The sequence below is a fragment of the Triticum urartu genome, chromosome 2 (assembly GCF_003073215.2).
Source record: "Triticum urartu cultivar G1812 chromosome 2, Tu2.1, whole genome shotgun sequence".
NCBI lineage: Eukaryota > Viridiplantae > Streptophyta > Magnoliopsida > Poales > Poaceae > Triticum > Triticum urartu.
The window spans coordinates 559,765,482-559,789,033 of record NC_053023.1 but is presented as its reverse complement, the minus strand read 5'-3'; positions in this window follow the sequence as shown (position 1 = coordinate 559,789,033).

Sequence of the window (23,552 nt, the reverse complement as noted above, 5' to 3'; positions counted from 1 at the left end):
TGCAACACATCCAGAAAAACATTGGGCGGGACCGGTTTGCGCTGAGAGCCCAGCCGGCTTAAAGCGTCCGCCGCTTCATTTTTTCGTCGGTCCACGTGGTCCACCTAATATCCTTTAAAATGACCTGCAACAATGTCCACCTCACGATGATACGCTGCCATGAGTGGGTCCTTGGAGTCCCAAGTGCCAGACACTTGTTGAGCCACGAGGTCCGAGTCACCGAAGCACTTAACTCGACTTAGGTTCATCTCCTTAGCCATCCGAAGACCATGGAGCAAGGCTTCATACTCAGCTGCATTGTTAGTACAAGGAAACATTAAGCGGAGAACGTAACAAAACTTATCACCTCGTGGGGAAGTTAATATGACTCCAGCCCCGGAGCCTTCCAATTTCCTGGATCCGTCAAAATGGATGGTCCAATATGTGTGATCTGGCTTTTCCTCAGGTGCTTGCATTTCCGTCCAATCATTGATGAAATCAACCAGTGCTTGAGACTTCACCGTTGTCCGAGGCACATACTTCAATCCGTGCGGCCCAAGCTCTATAGCCCACTTGGCAATCCGGCCAGTCGCTTCCCGGTTCTGGATGATATCCCCCAAAGGAGCAGAACTGACCACCGTAATTGGGTGCCCTTGGAAATATTGCTTAAGCTTCCAGCTTGCCATAAAAACTCCGTACACCAGCTTCTGCCAATGCGGATATCTTTGCTTGGACTCAATAAGTACCTCGCTGATATAATAGACCGGACGTTGAACCGGATGCTCCTTACCTGCCTCCTTTTGCTCCACCACAATAGCCACGCTGACCGCACGAGCATTAGCAGCCACATATAGCAGTAACGGCTCCTTGTCAATGGGAGCGGCGAGCACAGGCGGATTGGCCAATTGCCGCTTTAAGTCCTCAAATGCTTCATTAGCAGCAGAACTCCAGACGAACTGATCCGTCTTCTTCAACATCTGATACAAAGGGATTACCTTCTCACCAAGACGGCTGATAAACCGGCTTAACGCGGCAATCCGGCCTGTCAGGCGTTGAACATCATTGATACACTTCGGTTTAGCCAGGGAGGTGATGGCTGTGATTTTCTCCGGATTAGCCTCAATTCCCCTGTTGGACACCAGAAAACCCAATAACTTGCCCGCCGGTACACCAAAGACACACTTGTCCAGATTAAGCATCATCTTGTACGTCCTTAGGTTATCAAAGGTTTCCTTCAAATTGTCAACCAGAGTCTCCTTCTCTCTGGAATTAACCACGATATCATCCACGTAAGCATGTACATTTCGGCCAATCTGCTTGTGAAGACAATTTTGTACACACCGTTGATAAGTTGCCTGGGCACTTTTGAGCCCAAAGGGCATAGACACATAGCAGAAGGCTCCAAAGGGAGTTATGAATGCCGTCTTCTCCTGGTCCTTAACTGCCATTTTGATCTGATGATAGCCAGAATATGCATCCAAAAAACTTAAATGCTCACAACCCGCCGTAGCATCAATGATTTGATCAATATGGGGAGGGCAAAAGGATCTGCTGGGCAAGCCTTATTAAGATCTGTGTAATCCACACACATGCGCTAGGTGCCATTTTTCTTAAGGACTAGCACCCGATTGGCAAGCCACTCAGGGTGAAAAACTTCAACAATAAAACCAGCTGCTAAGAGCCTGGCTACCTCTTCTCCAATCGCCTTGCGTCTTTCTTCGTTAAACCGGCGGAGGAACTGTTTCACCGGTTTGTATTTAGGATCCACATTAAGGGTGTGCTCAGTGAGTTGCCTCGGTACACCTGGCATGTCAGAAGGCTTCCATGCAAAAATGTCCCGATTCTCACGGATGAACTCGATGAGCGCGCTTTCCTATTTCGGATCCAAATTGGCACTGATGCTGAACTGCTTGGACGAATCACCAGGTACAAAATCAACAAGCTTAGTTTCTGCTGCCGATTTGAACTTCAGGGCCGGATCATGCTCCGTAGTTGGCTTCTTCAATGGAGTCATGTCCGCCGGATCAACATTGTCCTTATAATACTTCAGCTCCTCGGTGGCACAAACCGACTCTGCATAGGCCGCATCTCCTTCCTCGCACTCCAAAGCGATTTTGCGGCTTCCGTGAACCATTATTGTCCCCTTGTGACCCGGCATCTTGAGCTGCAAATACACATAACAGGGCCGTGCCATAAACTTGGCGTAGGCCGGTCGCCCAAACAGGGCGTGATATGGACATTGGATTTTCACCACTTCAAATGTCAATGTCTCCGACCTGGAATCATGATCATCTCCAAAGGCCACTTCCAGAGTTATCTTACCAACAGGATATGCTGACTTGCCAGGTACTACACCGTGGAACACCGTATTAGAGGGTTTGAGATTTTTATCTGTTAGTCCCATACGACGGAAGGTCTCATAGTATAAAATATTAATGCTGCTCCCTCCATCCAAGAGTACTTTGGTGAACTTGTAACCTCCCACCTGAGGTGCCACCACCAGAGCCAACTGACCCGGATTATCAACCTGGGGAGGGTGATCCTCTCTACTCCATATGATCGGCTGCTCAGACCAGCGTAGATAACGGGGCACGGCCGGTTCCACAGAGTTAACTGCCCGCCTCTGAACCTTCCGGTCTCGCTTGTCCAAGCTAGTGGTGAAAACATGGTACTGCCCACTATTCAACTGCTTTGGGTTGCTCTGGTAACCTGACTGTTGCTGCTGTTGGTTGTAACCACCCTGGTTGTTCTGACTATTTTGATCATTATGTCCGCCCGGATTACCATTAAATCCTGAACCGGAATTTCCTCCACCGTAACCCGGCCGGGACCCTGAGCCACCGCCGGAGCCGTGATCATACCGGAAAGCATTAGAATTCTTGAACTCCTGCATAATGAAGCAATCCTTCCAAAGGTGGTTTGCTGGCGCCTCCTTCGTCCCATGTCTTGGACAGGGCTGGCTCAGTAGATAGTTTAGGCGGTCCGGGTTAGGGTTGGGTGCCCCATTGCGATTTTTCGGTTTACCCTTGCGTCGCTGGCCATTGTCCTGCGTGTTGATATTAGCCACAAAGTCCATGTTACCATCCACTTTACGCTTGCCTCCACCACCATTGCCTGCCCAGTGATGCTGCTGACCTTTGGAGTTGTTGTTCCTCTTTCCCTTCCCTGCCTTGTCATCATCAGATCGGGATCCTTGGTACTATCAGAATCAGCATACTTTACCAAAGCAGCCATGAGGGTCCCCATGTCAGTGCAATGACGCTTCATCCATCCCAACTTCAGCTTTAGGGGCCCAAACCGGCAGTTGCCTTCTAGGGTTAATACAGCGGTGTCAGCGTTGATGCGGTGTGATGAATGCAACACTTGTGAAACCCGGCGCACCCAATGAGTCGTCGATTCTCCTTCCTCCTGGACGCAGGCAGCTAAGTCCACTATCGACATAGGCTGTTTACATGTATCCTTGAAATTGCTAATAAACCGGGCTCGTAATTGGGCCCATGAACTGATAGAATTAGCTGGCAAGCTTTTTAACCAAGTACGGGCCGTTCCTTCAAGCATCATGGTGAAGTATTTCGCACACGCCGCGTCATCCACATCAAGCATCTCCATGGCCATCTCATAACTCTCCACCCATGTCTTTGGAGGTTGATCCACCGTGTAATATGGTACTTTGCGCGGGCCTTTGAAATCCTTGGGCAGGCGCACATTGCGTAAAGTGGGGACAAGGCAAGGCACCCCCAAAGAACTAGAAGTAACACCAGATTCGATCGAGATAGTTGGACGAACCGGCGTGAGCTACCGAGCCTGATGCTGTGCGGCTAACTCGGCCTCCCTGCGCGCTCGGGCCCGGTCCACCACTTCCTGAGCGTTATCAGCACCACCCGCCGGGTTGTTGCCACGGGGTGCTCCATGTTGTTCATTACTCGACACTGCTGGTTCATCCATATGTCTGCTATAGCTCCGGCTTGGACGGGGGGTTGAGTGGATCCAGTCGCGGCTGTATGAGTATGCTTCCTGTTGGACCAAAGCTGTCCTCAGAAGCTCCTTGACCCGTCGTGTTTCTACTGCCTGCGGCGAGTCACCTTCAATTGGAATGGCCACCAGCCATGCAGCAGCGGCGACGAGATTGTCCATTAGGTTGGAGTAGTGACCCGGAGGTGTTAAAACAGCCTGAGGTATAATGGTGTTTTGACGAGGCGGGTCCATCCGACGAGGCTGAACCGGTGCACCGGTCCCAGGAGCTTCCACCCGGTTTCCCTCCAGCGGATTACCGGCTCCTGCTCCCGGGGTGTTGAAAAGGTCTCTGGCCTCGAAAACCGGAGGCAAACGGGATCAGTACTTCCTCCTCATGACACGCTCTGTTCCAGCATGAGCATGTAGGCTTGTACGTCTAGAGCGGCCCGCTCTGTGGCCATCCTGGTGTCCTCAGCTGCCAGATCCACCTTGGCCTGGGTGATCTGTTCCTTTACTTTTGCAATCTCCGCGTTGTGGACGTCCTGATCCGCCGGATTAGCTTCCGCCATAAGCACAACCAATGCATCAAATAGCTCTGATAGAACTTGAGCCGGCGGACGCACAGGGCCTCCTGCCCCGGCAGCCGTCGCCGCTGCTGAACCGGAGGTTGTTGCCGTAGCGGTCGAAGAATGAAGCGCTGATTGTGTGCCGGCCATGAATATTCTGAATCGGTTGGGCAGATCAGAGGGGTCCAGAATACTGTCGCCATCGGAACAGCCCCCAATCCGGCCATCTTGTAGCTGATAAAGAGATTCGGTTTCCCCGGTCGATGACTTGTCATCGGAACAAACGACGGTCTCGCCGCAAGATTCCGATCCATCCTCATAACTTCCTCCATGAATGACTCCCACGAAGGCACGCTTCATGGCCGGTTCAACCCGGGCAGATCGCGCACGCTGAGCCGTCTCAACGAGGTCGGTGCAGATGTCTGGCTCAGGGCCCAGTTCACCGATCTTGCCAATGAAAACGTGAATGCCACCAAAGGGGACCCGGTACCCGTACTCAACTGAGCCGGCCTTGGGGCCCCAGCCTGCATCGTCGATGTAGAGCTTGCCGCGACGACTCTTAGTCATCCGGCCTACAACATAGCCCTTGAGTCCTTCAAAGCGGCCCTCCAAGAACCTAAAACCATCGTGCGATAGCCCCACGGTGGGCGCCAACTGTCGTGGTTTTGTCACGGCAGATGTCCTAGAGAAAGGACTTAGTCGTGGAGCCATCGCGACGGGTTAGCTTGAAGGGGTTAAAGCGGACACAGGGACGCAAGAGAGTTTATACTAGTTCGGCCCCTTCAATGAAGGTAAAGCCTACGTCTAGTTGTGATGGAATTGATGGGGCTTCGATGACTAGGGAGCAAACAAGCTTCGCCTATGTCTCGAGTTGTTGTCTGTCCTTGAACTGCCGCCGGGTCATCCCCTTATATACACGGGTGACGCCCGTCGGTTCACAGAGTCCCAACACCGGTCCATATTCGTATCCGGGTTGGTCTCTCCTTATTCCTAACTTACAATACAAGTTTATATACAAATGCCGGTTTACAGCTACAAGTCTAAAACCGACCACGGGCCTTAGGCCCTCGTCTGTCTTCTTGGGCTTTAGCACTCTTGAACTACTTATGAAGTTGACCCGGCCCAGATAGGACGATTTACGCCCAGCAGTAATATCCCCAACAGACTGGGTTCAGAACGGACAACGGAAGGAACGGGGAGACCGGGACGGATGCAAGTTTTGAAAGCATGATGATGCAATGCACATGATGACATCGCAAGATGCGACACACAAGCAAATTATAAGGCAACAACAACGAATAACTGGAAGACACCTGGCGCGTCGGTCTCGGGGTGTTACAACACTCCACCACTGCGAGAGGATCTCGTCCCGAGATCTAGGATGTCACCGGAGGGAAAACGGAAGAGGAAGATAAGAGGTACCATTAAGTTGCTTCTTTGACAAACGAGTGAAACCACGAACCGTGAGAGTTTGAACAAATTGAAAGAAAGAAAGCAACAAAGATGAACGAAGTTGAAAGCACTCGGTTAGAAAAGAGGAACAAGGAAGAACAAATTCGGACAACACTCCGGTTGAAAAGAGATGCAAGACTTGATAAGGAGAAAATAACTTGAGCAGAGGACACAACACTCTGGTTAAATGGATAAGCATGAAAAGAACAAGATCCTCACCATTCGAGATGACGAGAGAAAGAGCAACATCACAATGCCTCTGAAACGGAAGAATAGAAACTAGATCATTAGGGAAGAAAGAAAGTAGAAGAAAATGATAACTTCTACCACCAATGAATTTGAAAGCATCCTTAGAAGGAAGGATTGAATGGAGTTATTAGAAAATGAACAATGAAAAGAATAAACTTGTTGTGGCCTTATGGAAAACATCTCAAAATCTTGAGGGGAAATTCTGCCACTACAGGAACGATAGATTGGATTGATATGAACAAGGAGACGAGAAGCTTATCTCAACGGGAGGATAAATGAAGAACTTGGGTCATTTATAAGCACCATAAATAGCAACAATCCTTAGGGAAGGCTTTAGGTGAAACATGACACAAGATAACTCAAACGAAGAGGTTGATTGGTTGAAAAGATGTGTTGAACGAAGACAAAATGATGGATTTTAGATATGTCACTCTTGAAAACTTGTGAATCATGAAAAACAAAGGGAAATTATCAAGAATGACGTAACACCACCTCAAATGATAAGGTAGAGAGAATTACACTTTGGAATGCAAGAATAAGAATGCTTGAGCTCCTCTAAAAAGAATCTCGATGAGCATTTCGGGAAGGAATTAAATCCTTGATGAACCAACCTGTAGAACCTCCATAAGGAACTCCGGTAACAAAAGGATGATCAAAACAGAATGAAGGAGAAGTTGAAATGTCAGGACCCCGATTCGAAGTCACATCGATCTAGCCGGTAACGCCTCATATCACTTTGCGGCATCACGCACGGTATTCCCATGGGTGTCACCTTACCATGGCCCGGGACCGTTTGCGCCTTTTGGCTCACGTATATGATAGTGTCGCTAGCATCCATATGACAGAGAACCCGGGCCGACATGGCTAGTCGTGAACCCAAAGCGGCACTAACCTATGGGGACAGGCATACATGAATCACATCGAGCGTGTCGGTCAGCAGCGTGTGAATCCGGGCTGCAGCACTGGGCTAACAGGACTCCGGGAACCCGGCTGTAGCAGGCTAGGCAGGACTCCGGATGTCACCGCGTGACATTTCCCCGAAGGGACACACACAGGAACGAAGTGAAACACATGCCAGCCAGTCAAGTGTCCTGAGCAGTAGTGCTGGGCTAACAGGACTCCGGTGAACCGGGCTGTAGCGGACTACTATGGCTCATGGAAGCACTAGACTACATTTCCCCATAAGAGAGGCTGCCAAGGATAAACAACTAGATTGTTGGATCCCACACATACCAAGCATTTCAATCATACACACAATATGCTCGATATGTGTAAATACAACATGGCATCACAACATAACTCTACAACTCAAGTATTTATTAAGCTCCGAGGAGCGAGAAATTACAAACATGGGTCTCATGACCCAACAATCATAGCATACAAATCAAGCACATGCGGAAGCTTAACATGTCTAAGTACAGACATCTACATATGAAAAAGGCTGAGAAGCCTGACTATCTACCAAATCCTGCCGAGGGCACAAGATCGTAGCTGAGGTATCAAGCTAAACGTCGAAGTCCACACGGAACTACTAGCGAGACTGAAATCTCTCTGCAAAACATAAAATAAGCAAACGTGAGTACAAATGTACCCAGCAAGACTTACATCAGAACTATCTACATATGCATCGGTATCAATAAAGGGGGTGGTGGAGTTTAACTGCAGCAAGCCAGCTTTGACTCAGTGGCTAACCTGAACTACGACTGCAAGCAACTCTTTTGAGGTGGCGCACACGAGTCCACATATTCACCAATCAATACACCACTATGGATCCGCTCCCGTCTACCTACGAGAACGCCATCCATAGCACTCACGCTTATCTTGCGCATTTTAGAGTATCCACTTTCACTTGTCTATGAACTGTTATAGGCAACCCAGAAGTCCTTTACCGCGGACGCGGCTATTTGAATAGTTTTATACCCTGCAGGGGTGTACTTCGTCACACATGTTTCCACCACTTAGCGCCTGCACACGACATGTGCTCGGCAGACTTCAAGTGAAAACCGACGTGGGTGTAGACCACGACCTGACTAACCGCACAAGTCTCTAGTCCAGGTTTATCGCCTATTCGGGTTCCATCCGCGAGGAGATCCGGCCGGAGTTTCGCTCACAGCCCCAAACGATGTGTGCAGGATTCCCGAGACACCAAACGGGCGCCCGATACACCGTGCCACAGTGTATCTACCGCATCAAAGCCCACCCCTAGGGTCAGCGCTACACACGGCCGCCAACACATATCCTGTAAACACCAGAAACTAATTACATCTCCTGGACAGAGGATGAGAGGGGTCAGTAAGTCGAGCGGGGTCATATTTCAGGGCCCAATGTGTGGTAGTAGCTGTTTCATGGATCACAAATACAGAACTCAGTTCCTGAGAACGGTTTCAATGAGACAACCCACCATGTACTCCTACATGGCCTCTCACCGCTACCTTTACCAAATCGTGTTCACACACTTAGCTCACACACAGTAGGGCATGTTCACAACTTTCCAATTCATTCCTGATGAATCAGACCTGACACAACTCTAAGAAATAGCAGGCATGACAAGAAAACATGAATGAGTAGGCACATCAGGGCTCAAACAACTCATACTCATGCTAGTGGGTTTCATCTATTTACTGTGGCAATGACAGGTCATGCAAAGGAAAGGGGTTCAACTACCGCAGCATGTAATAGTTGAATCGTTGTTGTCCTAATGTAGTAAAAGAGAGCAGGAGCGAGAGAGTGTGTTTGTATCAGAATGAACAAGGGGGTTTTGCTTGCCTGGCACTTCTGAAGATAGGATAGTTCTTTATCGGTGACATCGATCTCATCGTCGGAACCACGTCTATCAAGATGGGACAAATACCGGAAAAAAAGAGGAACACAACCAATGCAATGCAACAATTATGATGCATGATAATGTCATGGAAATATTTTGTTTATTGAGCTCATGCAACTAGCAATCATATTAAATGAAGTTGGTTTGAACCAAGGGTTCAAATTCAAACTCCATATGTGCTTATTTAAATGTCAATTATGCAATTGCCCTGTACAGCAACCCTAGGTTGTTCAAACATGCATGCAAATGCCATAAACAGATTCCTTGAATTTTTCTGATAATTTTTCATATATAATTTATTTGATTTGGAGCTACGGTTGATTTAATATGAATTTTAGAAGTTTTAACTATTTTCTAGAATTTTCTGAATTATAATTAATCTAGAAAATGAGTTATGGCGTCAGCACTACGTCACTGTGACGTCAGCAGGTCAACTAACCCGGTCCAGGTCAAACCTGACCAGTGGGGTCGACACGTCAGTGACACAATTAACTACCAGGGTTAATTAAATCTAACTAATCAAACTAACAGCCACTGGGCCCACTGTCAGAGTCAGCGGGGGGGGGGGTAATTAGTCCTAAACTAATCTAGTCAGGGGCGGGGCCCACGTGTGTTGACCCTAGGGAGGTCAAACCCCTGGTCGAACAGGTCAAACCTACCGGCGACTCGACGCCGGCGAGGCCAGACACGGCGGCGAGGCTCGGAAAACTTCCTCCGACGACCAAATCAATGGCGGAGCCCATATACGAGTAGCTGGAGCTCGCGCATGTCGAGTGGTGCTCTCAGCTTCGCCGGAGATGGCCCGGAACGATGGCGGCGACAATGGCAGCGGCGGCCGGAGTTTGGCCGAGCTCGGGGGCGCGGCTGCAGCGGGCAAAAGCGCGAACTGAAGTGCGGGCAAGGCACTACGCGGTGCGGCGGGCGTGTTTGGCACATTGGCGCAACCTAATGGTCACCGGAGCAACGCCGGCGACGAGCTCTTGCGGCGAAGCGTCTCGGCTCTGGTGGAGGAGGTGGTTAGAGGGCGCAAACAAGGCAAAGAAGAGGGGGAGGCGGCGTAGAAGCTCACGGCGGATCCAGCAGAGGCGACGACGAGGTCGGGGAGAGGCTGGAGCTCGCGAATCCCCGACGAGTCTGCCGGCGGTCAGAGGTTGAAGACGAGGTTGGGGACGACGCTGCAGGGCTTCCGGAGGGCGTGGCTCGGTGGGGAGGGAGAGGGGGTCGAGGCGGAGCTCCTGAGCTCAGCGGCAGGGCGAGGGGTGGCCGGTGGCCGCAGGAACGGCGAGCGGCGGCGACGGGCTCCGTTCGGGAAGAGAGCAGAGGAGGGGGGAAAGCGCTTGAGAGAGTGAGAGAGGGGTCGGGACTGCGTGGCGTCGCGAGGGAGGCCCGGGGCGATGAGGGGGAAGCGGCGGGAAGCAGGAGGTGGTCGGGCGCGTGCCGGCGTGCCTCGGCCACGCGCGCTGTCTATTGGCGCGGGGAGGAAGATGACAGGGGAGGGCCAGGTGGGCTGGGCCGGCCACTTGGGCCGCCAGGTGGCTGCACAAGTGAGTTGGCCCAGGTAAGTTTCTGTTCTCTATTTTCTAAATTGTTTCTGTTTTCTATTTTTCTGCAATTGTTTTGACTTAATTAAAATGCTAAGACATTTCCAAAAATCATGAAACTAATCATGGCTACTGTTTATAATATATCCAACAGTAAACATTTTAGTTTATGATTATTTGAGCATTTAAAATATTTTATAGCATTTAAATGCCCAAATGCAAATATAATATGATTTAATTCAGAGCCCAAATATGTCATGGAAAAATGTGCAACACCTCTGGTTATTGCTTCCAGCATTTTCCAGAAATGATGAACATTTTTGAAAACCATTTGGATTCACTGAGAATATTTTTAGTTGAACCTAGTGAATTTCATTTGGTGCTAGGGTTTCAACAATCCCCATTTCAAGTTTCTTTGGAATTAAAACATGATGGCATGAAGAACAAGCAAAGTCAAGCAAGGGCTGAACTGGGGCTGTGACAGCTCACCCCCACTAAACAAGAATCTCATCCCGAGATTCAAGCGTAGGGTAAGGTGAAGGGGGGAACACAAGCTAACATAATATTCATGATCCAGGTTGCACCTCATAAGGTTGTTGATTCATTGCATACGTTGATTTTGACATCCTCGCTTTTGAGATCTTCATCCACGCGATGACAACGAAAAGAAACCCTACTAGGATTGGTCTTCTCGAAGATCGAGCTATACAATATCACTCGCGGAATGAGATGTTGAAACATCTCGAGTTGAGACACAAAACACATCGAGAGGGATGGAAGAACAATGACAGGGTTTGATTTGGTGGGCAACAATTCCACGCTTAGAAAGATGGTGGATGGTGTCAAGGTGGGGAGGAAATAATTGCCATGATCCCGTAACGGGGCACCTTGGGAAAGGTGACTCGTTGGACTGTTCCCTTAAGTGGCAAAAAGAATTACTTTTGATCCATAGATCATTGAAACTCTTCATACCAGCTTAAGGCAAATTACAATTGATTGTTTGAAAGAGCTCGAAAAAATTGCATACTCGGACTAGGATGGATGATGTGGACTACCTTGTTGAAGACAATGCAATGGATGACTTTGCTTATCATTGGAAATGGATGGGACCCATGGTAGTACCACTGTTGAAGATGATCCTGACCAGGAATTACCGAGAAGGTAGTCCAAGATAGAATGGCACAACGGCGGTGCAAGCTGGGAACAAAATGCAAATGTTGGGAATGATTCTAGTAACTGGGGGTAAACTCAACAGTAGAGAGTGATTCCACTATTTAAATGGTTCTAGCATAATCGAGGAAACCGAGAGCACAACAACCCATGAGGAACAACTTCTAGAATAAGTTGCACTAAATCCTCATGGAGAAGATTGTCAAATAGCTCAATCAAGATACTACAACGATAGATCTTCTGGGTAGGTGTGTCGGCCAGAACATCAACCTTGTCGGGACCTACATCATAAATCTTGGAATAGCTCCAACCATCATATCTACTTGAGATTCAGATCTGGATGGTAACAGGATATTTCAGACAACATGTCCGGAAGAAAGTTTGCAACACAAACCGACGAGACGATGTTGTGAGATTCTCGGGAATTGAACTACGATAGTAAACTCCAAAACATGAGCTGGTTCTGCTACATATATGTGGACACGTTGTCCAAGACAAACATGGCCATCTAGTAGTCTTATAATAAAAACACTATCAAGTTCTAGTTGGGAACCATCATTGGAATAACGAAGTCTTGTGCATGTCCGTCCGGGCCCTTCAGGATTAGCGCACGAACTTCTTTTCTTTGAACAAATCAATCAGTGGGTTGGTGTGCTAGGAAATACCGATGGGATGGAGGTAGCTAATCTCTCAAGCCATAGTATACTTCGCACGTGCATGAGTGACTTGGGATGATTCCCGAGGAAGCAAAACTAACTTTCTCGAATTCATGACGGCAACTTGCACCTAATGCACGTGAACTTGGAGAAAGCCACTTCTTGCACCAAACATATACCTCATGAACGCAACATGAAGGCAATGGTTACAAAGTTGCCAATACTAGCTTAATGTTAAACATGAATCATGGGGGAGACAAAATGCTGCTGATGGGCTTAACAGCAACTCATCGGGATTTCCATATCACTGGACTTCCACCATCATGTGAACACGGTGATAGCATTGGTCAGACCAAAGGATGTAATGGTGTATGCTCGAGGAATCAACCACGAGTAAGACAACATTACGAATATCGTTGGTTCTAACTTGATTTGATGATAGCCCATACTCAAATCAAAGATTGGATAAGATGATAGGTCCATTAACTGATCACGAGGGTCAACCAATGACAATACCATCTTTCTTCAACACACACACACACACACACAAAAGATATCCCTTAACATGAACTAAGTCAGACAAGCTTTTATCTTCCAACTCTCCAAGTTGTTGTTTAGCTTAACCAACTAGCTCAGGGTTATCCAACACAGATTCTTGGAGAAAGGGTGGTTTACAAGAAAACCAACTTGATCACGAGCTCAACATAACAGTCGGGGAGCCACCTGGTGATACTTCCGAGAAGGTATTCGGAAAATCACGAACCACCGATATGTTACTAAGCTCGAGAACAATATTGCTTTTCAGACAAGACGATGTGATCAAAAGAGCAAGGGATTCAATCCTAACTCAAAGATCGAAGAGTGCACCAGAAATAAGAACAAGGTAGCACGATCAATCCTAGAATAGTGTTTCGATAACCAACACACTAAGAATGATATTAGTGTCCATTAACTACCAAGCAACACGGTTGCTAGGAGTATTGATTTTACACATCATGGTTCACTTGCCGGCATTCCGGTTGAGACAACACGGGACCGAGGAATGAAAAATGATGGCAAGAAGTATCACTGCGTCAAGAATTCATGAGAGATGGTGCAATTCTCATGACAATCCTGACATAAAGGGGGTAATACTCCAGGGTAGAACAGAGCAAAAGATGGGTTGGCATTTGATCTGCAGAACACAACTACTTTGACCCAATCCTTGATATGGATGAGGTACTGGAGTTTGTTTCTCCTAGTCATTCTGAAATAGAATGGTTTAACGTACCACAAGAATAATAGGCATCGTTGGACGAATGCACGCATACTCTTGGCTATCAACTGATAGAGGATGGTCGGAATACAACTAAAGAGGAACAACTCAAGGAACATATAACTTTCTGAGTTGTGGATGCACAGATTAGTATGTCGAGCAAAACTCAACATTTCTTCCGGACAACCCATGCAGAAAGGTAGGACTAGCAGATTCACAATGTAGAATGGAGAACTCATCAAGAGCACTCTTATTGTGATCTTTTGGTTCAAAGGATTTTGCCATATTGGTTCATGGTATTGGAAGAAGGATATACCACAGACCTCGAGGACTATCGCAGGGTTACTAATATCTTGAGGGAACTAGCAAATACTAACAACATGAAATAGGTGAACCTCGGGTTCAAAACCCAGGAGTAGAATGCCTACTACTAAGTGGCATCACGGGATGCTTTCAAGAATGGTGGCCAGAATCATCACACTGGAAACACAAAGCATTGCTAGATTACTAGGTGACTCCCTAAAACACCTAGGGCCATAATAATAACACCAACATACATGTCAAGGCAACGGAGTACCTCAACACACCGATTAGTGTGCTTAATCTGGCCCAAAAATACAACAGGAACATGGAGGAAAGATTTGCAAGTGCATTAGACTACTTAGAAACCTGGGATGACTCGGACAGCATAACGGCTGTAAATGCTCAAAAAGATTTGAGACATCCTGCAAAATGGTGGCATAACCACTCAACATCACAATATCAAGGTTCCGAGACCAATTATGAACACACAGAAGTACTGGAAACTGGACTGCGACATGAATCCATCAATCCTATAAGTCAACGGGTTAGTAACACGTCATCCTGATGGATAGATGAGAAGGCCTAGTTTCTTAACCCCGTAGAAAGGAAGAGGGTGACTCAGATCAGATGGCATGAGATATAAGGAGTAAAAGAGCCTTACGTTCCATCACACAATCAATTCCCTTATATAACTAAAGCATTTCTAGACTCAACTTCGACCAGTTTGGCTTGGTAATCCTACATGCAGTTAGGCTCTGATACCAAAGTTGTCAGGAACCCAATTCCAAGTCACATCGATCTAGCCGGTAACACCTCATATCACTTTGCGGCATCACGCACGGTATTCCCGTGGGTGTCGCCTTACCATGGCCCGGGACCGTTTGCGCCTTTTGGCTCACGTATATGATAGTGTCGCTAGCATCCATATGACAGAGAACCCGGGCCGACATGGCTAGTCGTGAACCCAAAGCGGCACTAACCTATGGGGACAGGAATACATGAATCACATCGAGCGTGTCGGTCAGCAGCGTGTGAATCCGGGCTGTAGCACTGGGCTAACAGGACTCCGGGAACCCAGGCTGTAGCAGGCTAGGCAGGACTCTGGATGTCACCGCGTGACATTTCCCCGAAGGGACACACACAGGAACGAAGTGAAACACATGGCAGCCAGTCAAGTGTCCTGAGCAGTAGTGCTGGGCTAACAGGACTCTGGTGAACCGGGCTGTAGCGGACTACTATGGCTCATGGAAGCACTAGACTACATTTCCCCATAAGAGAGGCTGCCAAGGATAAACAACTAGATTGTTGGATCCCACACATACCAAGCATTTCAATCATACACACAATATGCTCGATATGTGTAAATACAACATGGCATCACAACATAACTCTACAACTCAAGTATTTATTAAGCTCCGAGGAGCGAGAAATTACAAACATGGGTCTCATGACCCAACAATCATAGCATACAAATCAAGCACATGCGGAAGCTTAACATGTCTAAGTACAGACATCTACAAATGAAAAAGGCTAAGAAGCCTGACTATCTACCAAATCCTGCCGAGGGCACAAGATCATAGCTGAGGTATCAAGCTAAACATCGACGTCCACACGGAACTACTAGCGAGACTGACGTCTCTCTGCAAAACATAAAATAGGCAAACGTGAGTACAAATGTACCCAGCAAGACTTACATCAGAACTATCTACATATGCATCGGTATCAATAAAGGGGGTGGTGGAGTTTAACTGCAGCAAGCCAGCTTTGACTCAGTGGCTAACCTGAACTACGACTGCAAGCAACTCTTTTGAGGTGGCGCACACGAGTCCACATATTCACCAATCAATACACCACTATGGATCCGCTCCCGTCTACCTACGAGAACGCCATCCATAGCACTCACGCTTATCTTGCGCATTTTAGAGTATCCACTTTCACTTGTCTATGAACTGTTATAGGCAACCCAGAAGTCCTTTACCGCACGGACACGGCTATTCGAATAGATCATTTATAACCCTGCAGGGGTGTACTTCGTCACACATGTTTCCACCACTTAGCGTCTGCACACGACATGTGCTCGGCAGACTTCAAGCGAAAGCCGACGTGGGTGTAGACCACGACCTGACTAACCGCACAAGTCTCTAGTCCAGGTTTATCGCCTATTCGGGTTCCATCCGCGAGGAGATCCGGCCGGAGTTTCGCTCACAGCCCCAAACGATGTGTGCAGGTTCCCGAGACACCAAACGGGCGCCCGATACACCGTGCCACAGTGTATCTACCGCATCAAAGCCCACCCCTAGGGTCAGCGCTACACACGGCCGCCAACACATATCCTGTAAACACCAGAAACTAATTACATCTCCTGGACAGAGGATGAGAGGGGTCAGTAAGTCGAGCGGGGTCATATTTCAGGGCCCAATGTGTGGTAGTAGCTGTTTCATGGATCACAAATACAGAACTCAGTTCCTGAGAACGGTTTCAATGAGACAACCCACCATGTACTCCTACATGGCCTCTCACCGCTACCTTTACCAAATCGTGTTCACACACTTAGCTCACACACAGTAGGGCATGTTCACAACTTTCCAATTCATTCCTGATGAATCAGACCTGACACAACTCTAAGAAATAGCAGGCATGACAAGAAAACATGAATGAGTAGGCACATCAGGGCTCAAACAACTCATACTCATGCTAGTGGGTTTCATCTATTTACTGTGGCAATGACAGGTCATGCAAAGGAAAGGGGTTCAACTACCGCAGCATGTAATAGTTGAATCGTTGTTGTCCTAATGTAGTAAAAGAGAGCAGGAGCGAGAGAGTGTGTTTGTATCAGAATGAACAAGGGGGTTTTGCTTGCCTGGCACTTCTGAAGATAGGATAGTTCTTTATCGGTGACATCGATCTCATCGTCGGAACCACGTCTATCAAGATGGGACAAATACCGGAAAAAAAGAGGAACACAACCAATGCAATGCAACAATTATGATGCATGATAATGTCATGGAAATATTTTGTTTATTGAGCTCATGCAACTAGCAATCATATTAAATGAAGTTGGTTTGAACCAAGGGTTCAAATTCAAACTCCATATGTGCTTATTTAAATGTCAATTATGCAATTGCCCTGTACAGCAACCCTAGGTTGTTCAAACATGCATGCAAATGCCATAAACAGATTCCTTGAATTTTTCTGATAATTTTTCATATATAATTTATTTGATTTGGAGCTACGGTTGATTTAATATGAATTTTAGAAGTTTTAACTATTTTCTAGAATTTTCTGAATTATAATTAATCTAGAAAATGAGTTATGGCGTCAGCACTACGTCACTGTGACGTCAGCAGGTCAACTAACCCGGTCCAGGTCAAACCTGACCAGTGGGGTCGACACGTCAGTGACACAATTAACTACCAGGGTTAATTAAATCTAACTAATCAAACTAACAGGCACTGGGCCCATTGTCAGAGTCAGCGGGGGGGGGGTAATTAGTCCTAAACTAATCTAGTCAGGGGCGGGGCCCACGTGTGTTGACCCTAGGGAGGTCAAACCCCGGGTCGAACAGGTCAAACCTGCTAGCGACTCGACGCCGGCGAGGCCAGACACGGCGGCGAGGCTCGGAAAATTTCCTCCGACGACCAAATCAATGGCGGAGCCCATATACGAGTAGCTGGAGCTCGCTCATGTCGAGTGGTGCTCTCAGCTTCGCCGGAGATGGCCCGGAACGATGGCGGCGACAATGGCAGCGGCGGCCGGAGTTTGGCCGAGCTCGGGGGCGCGGCTGCAGCGGGCAAAAGCGCGAACTGAAGTACGGGCAAGGCACTACGCGGTGCGGCGGGCGTGTTTGGCACATTGGCGCAACCTAATGGTCACCGGAGCAACGCCGACGACGAGCTCTTGCGGCGAAGCGTCTCGGCTCTGGTGGAGGAGGTGGTTAGAGGGCGCAAACAAGGCAAAGAAGAGGGGGAGGCGGCGTAGAAGCTCACGGCGGATCCAGCAGAGGCGACGACGAGGTCGGGGAGAGGCTGGAGCTCGCGAATCCCCGACGAGTCTGCCGGGGGGCAGAGGGTGGAGACGGGGGTGGGGGGGCGGCAGGAAGCTGGAGGTGGCCGGGCGCGTGCCGGCGTGCCTCGGCCACGCGCGCTGTCTATTGGCGCGGGGAGGAAGACGACAGGGGAGGGCCAGGTGGGCTGGGCCGGCCACTTGGGCCGCCAGGTGGCTGCACAGGTGAGTTGGCCCAGGTAAGTTTCTGTTCTCTATTTTCTAAATTGTTTCTGTTTTCTATTTTTCTGCAATTGTTTTGACTTAATTAAAAGTCTAAGACATTTCCAAAAATCATGAAACTAAGCATGGCTACTGTTTATAATATATCCAACAGTAAACATTTTAGTTTATGATTATTTGAGCATTTAAAATATTTTATAGCATTTAAATGCCCAAATGCAAATATAATATGATTTAATTCAGAGCCCAAATATGTCATGGAAAAATGTGCAACACCTCTGGTTATTGCTTCCAGCATTTTCCAGAAATGATGAACATTTTTGAAAACCATTTGGATTCACTGAGAATATTTTTAGTTGAACCTAGTGAATTTCATTTGGTGCTAGGGTTTCAACAATCCCCATTTCAAGTTTCTTTGGAATTAAAACATGATGGCATGAAGAACAAGCAAAGTCAAGCAAGGGCTGAACTGGGGCTGTGACATGAAAACACAAGGTGAATCCTTGCAATGATTAGATGGATCTTCGCGATGAGATAAAGCAGAAAAACTTGGAACTCCAGAAAAGGAAGATGAAGCAATTGAAACCGGAATAAGGAATTGAAACATTTGTTTGAAACAAGAATAAGAATTACATTATGCTCATCCTTCACCAATTAGATTGATGACAAACAATGGATTTGGCATGCTACTTATTCTCATAGAAAGGATTAAGATAGATATAGCGTCAACTTGGGAAGGTCTTCAACGAACCACCGGTAGGATTGTAAGAACGAATGAATCGATATGATACCAAGAGAAAAGGAATCTTGAATGAACCACCGTAAGAATAGAAAATGAATGTAGCAAAGGCACAATTCACCGGGAAGAATATGAAGAACGAATGAAGATACTTGAGGGTATTTGATACATGAGAACGAATAGATCACGAACTGATTAGAGAATATTTGAATGATGTACCAGTAAGATTTGGAGAACGAGAGCTGAAAGCTAAGAATGAGTAATATTTGAAAAGATGGCCTTCGGAGGAAAGAAATGGAAACAACTCATGAAATGCTTCGGATAGGTGAAAAGAATACTCACAATCAAAACAATTATGAGAAGATGGCATCAAGCTAGAATCATGAATCTTGAAGAGAATGGAGCAAGACTTAAGAGAAACTCTTCTTCGGTATTCAAATGCAGAGAATGACGACGAGAAACACCACCATGAATTATCTAGACACTCCGGAAGAATCAAAAGCGAAGAGGTTGAGCCAACAATGAAAAGAATTTGAAAGATCTTGGAGAAATACATATGACCGATGATAATTCATTCTTACGTCAACTTTGAAAGAATTTAGGCTAGCTCCGGGAAAATTGTAGGAGTCAGGTAAGATCCTAGGAAAAGACATGTGGGTTAGGGCCCACTCAAAAGATACACCATTGAACGATTACTTGAAAGGGAGATTGCGTCGGTTGAATTAAATGGCTTCAATGAGATAACAACCTCGAAATAACTTGAATTGATCGAGAATTTAACCGTGAGTCTTCTGAGATATCTTCAGTACTCCGGAACAATTGAATAACAAGAAGTGGATGATTAAGAAGTGCACCGGCATGGGAAAACATTTGAACCGAGGAAATAATATGATCGACAAGGCCTGAATTGAATCCACCGAAGAAGAAAAAGAGTGAAGAATATTGAACTTGTAGCTTCCTTAGCATCTTCATGAGAATCACCAGATATGAACATTGACGGAAAAGAATGGAGAGGCTTCCCATCAATAAAATGGATACTTGATTAAGAAATCCGAGTCCTTGAAGAAAAAGGGTGGGAGGGCGAGAAAACAAAGTCAACTTGAAGACGGATGAAACGAACACCATTGAGAAGAACTGAAAGGTGGTCTTGCGAATACTGACATGATCGGATCCACTTGAAGAGGAGCACACCGGTTGAGAAGAAATTTAGATGACAAGCTCTATGATCAAGAAGGATTTGTATTCACATAGGAATATGAGAACACCGCTGAGTAAAAAGGCATGGAATCAACATTTGACTTTGAAGCAACTCGAATACCACAATTCAAAACAAAACAAAGGATTGGCTTGCAGAATAAGCCGGAACAAACATATGATAGAGATTTCGTCCGAAGTTTTCGTGGTGGGGCCCACACGGGCTCGATTGTACAACACCATCATGTACATGGCAGTGCACATGACATACGAAGCATCCCCGAGTCAGCATGGCCAAGGACTCTTAAAGACACAACGACACCACTGTAAAACCAACCGTGGATAGGCGGACCACTAGACGTCGAACCCCAATTTCATATCATACATCTATCGGAAAGATATCCTAGGAGATACTTGAATTCCCACTTATAAACTCCCGAAACTTCCCGGTTATGCAATCATGTGTTGGGGATATAGGGGAAGCATAATATCTCACCCAAAACTAGCAAATCCTACATCCATCTGTATCCATCCTTCAACACATAACCAAGAAACCTTCAGAAATCGTTTACCTCAACCTTCGAAAAGCATTCGTTATACGAGTTATTGCAATACTCCCGAACTCCCGCCCCAGTACTGGGTGTCGTCGAGGTTATCTCACCAACAACTGCATAAAAGAGATTTTCGATGTCGGCGAAACTCAGGTATTCCAGAACTGCAACGATAAAATTGTGACAACAACACCTCAGAGCTCAACTCCCCGGGACACTGCCACAACCCCTAAATGTCAGGAGGCACCAAGAACAATGTTCTCGTCACAAAACCATCGAAACGATTCCAAGATACCGACGTGATCCTAAAAAAATTCATGAAATTTGAGAAGAGAATAGTCAAAACTCTACGTCAGGAGGCCTCACCAGAGCGACGAAGGGACCGAGGAGTAAAAGAATCCTACTCTCCGATATATATAATCCTATAAGACTCAAAACATTTTTCTAGACTCAACAACGCCAGCAATTCGATCAAGCAGGGGGCTCCTAAGTCGGGGAAGGCGCTGATTACCAACTTGTAACACCCACGATGCGGTTATATCTCCCACGTGTCGGAGCACGACTTAGAGGTATAACCGCATAGTAGGCATGTCGCAAGAGGGGCAATCTTTACACATCCCATGTACCGAATAACAAAGGGATGAAGAGTTGGCTTACAATCGCCACTTCACACAATACATGAATATAGCATTACATCATCCATAAAACAATCAAGGTCCGACTACGGAACCAAAATAAAAGAAGACCACCCCTAATGCTAGATCCCCGATCGCCCCGACTGGGCTCCTATACTGATCAACAGAAACAAAACAAAACAACGAACAAGATCTTCACCGAGCTCCCACTTGAGCTCAGCTGCATCATCTGCACTGGTATCAATGACACCTGCAACTCGTTTTTGAAGTAATATGTGAGTCACGGGGACTCAGCAATCTCACACCCACGAGATCAAGACTATTTAAGCTTATGGGTAGGAAGAGGTAGTGAGGTGGAGCTGCAGCAAGCACTAGCATATATGGTGGCTAACATACGCAAATGAGAGCGAGAAGAGAAGCAAAGCACGGTCGTGAACTAGAAGTGATCAAGAAGTGATCCTGAAAGCTACTTACGTTCAAGCATAACACAAGAAACCGTGTTCACTTCCCGGACTCTGCCGAGAAGAGACCATCACGGCTACACACGCGGTTGATGCATTTTAATTTAGTTAAGTGTCAAGTTCTCTACAACCGGACATTAACAAATTCCCATCTGCACATAACCGCGGGCACGGCTTTTGAAAGTTCAAAACCCTGCAGGGGTGTCCCAACTTAGCCCATCACAAGCTCTCACGGTCAACAAAGGATATTCCTTCTCCCAAGAAGACCCGATCAGACTCGGAATCCCGGTTACAAGACATTTCGACAATGGTAAAACAAGTCCAGCAAAGCCGCCCGATGTGCCAACATCCTGATAGGAGCTGCACATATCTCGTTCTCAGGGCAACACCGGATTGTCCAAACTTCCGGTAGGCCATCCCAAAGTTGCCCCTGGTGGCCATCGGTGGCTGACAGGTTCGGACCAACACTTAAACAAGAACTGGCCCGGGGGGGTTAAAATAAAGATGACCCTTGAGTCTGCAGAACCCAAGGGAAGGTGATAGGTTGTTAGTGCAAATGTAAAACCAAGGTTGGGCCTTGCTGGAGGAGTTTTATTCAAGGCGAACTGTCAAGGGGTTCCCATTATAACCCGAACGCGTAAGGAACACAAAATCAAGGAACATAACACCAGTATGACGGAAACTAGGGCGACAAGAGTGGAACAAAACACCAGGCATAAGGCCGAGCCTTCCACCCTTTACCAAGTATATAGATGCATTAATTAAAATAACATATATTGTGATATCCCAACAAATATCCATGTTCCAACGTGGAACAAACTCCAATCTTCACATGCAACTAGCAATGCTATAAGTGGGGCTGAGCAAACTGGTAACATAGCCAAACAACGGTTTGCTAGGACAAGGTGGGTTAGAGGCTTGACATGGCAACATGGGAGGCATGATAAAGCATGTGGTAGGTATCGCGGCATAGCAAAAGAGCGAGCAACTAGCAAGCAAAGATATAAGTGATTTCGAGGGTATGGTCATCTTGCCTGAGATCCCACAAGGAAGAAGAACGAGTCCATGAAGAAGACAAACGGACGTAGTCGAACAGATCCTGACAAACGCGATGTTATCGGAACTAACCCGAAGAAGCAACATCGGAAAGAAGCAAACAACATGGTAAACAACCATCACATAATCATGGCATGATGCGCAAACAAGTATGGTGCATGTCCGGTTTAATGAGGCATGGCATGGCAAAGTGCACAAGCAATCCTACAAATTAAGTGGAGCTCAATATGCAACGAGTTTCATATTGACGAAGCACCACATTTGTTTATTTAGTTCGATCTCATTTATGTACCCAACAATTTTAAATGTTGATTAACATGGCAAGGGGTGAAGCAAAAGAAAACTACCTATCTAGGCAAGTTTAAATGAGGCTGGAACAACAAACAACAATTCCGGAAAAATCCTCATGTGCATATTTTTAGGTTTGGTACTTGTGACACCCCAAAATTTTTGGCCTTGTTTTATTATATTAAAAATTTTCCAGGAATTAAAACTTTGATTTTTTCAGTATAACTAATTACATAATTAATTTGCTTAATCTTTATTTTATTAAAAAATGGTTTATATGGCCATAATTGAACTACAACCATTTGATAAATTCACCTAAAATTCTAACCAAAATTTGGAGATGTCATGTGATGTTTTTAAATCACTTTTGTACAAAAATATCTTTTATTCATGTTATATTTTGAGCTCTACACTCAATTTTTCTTCTCTGGTCCAGAGTGCAATTTGCACTACAA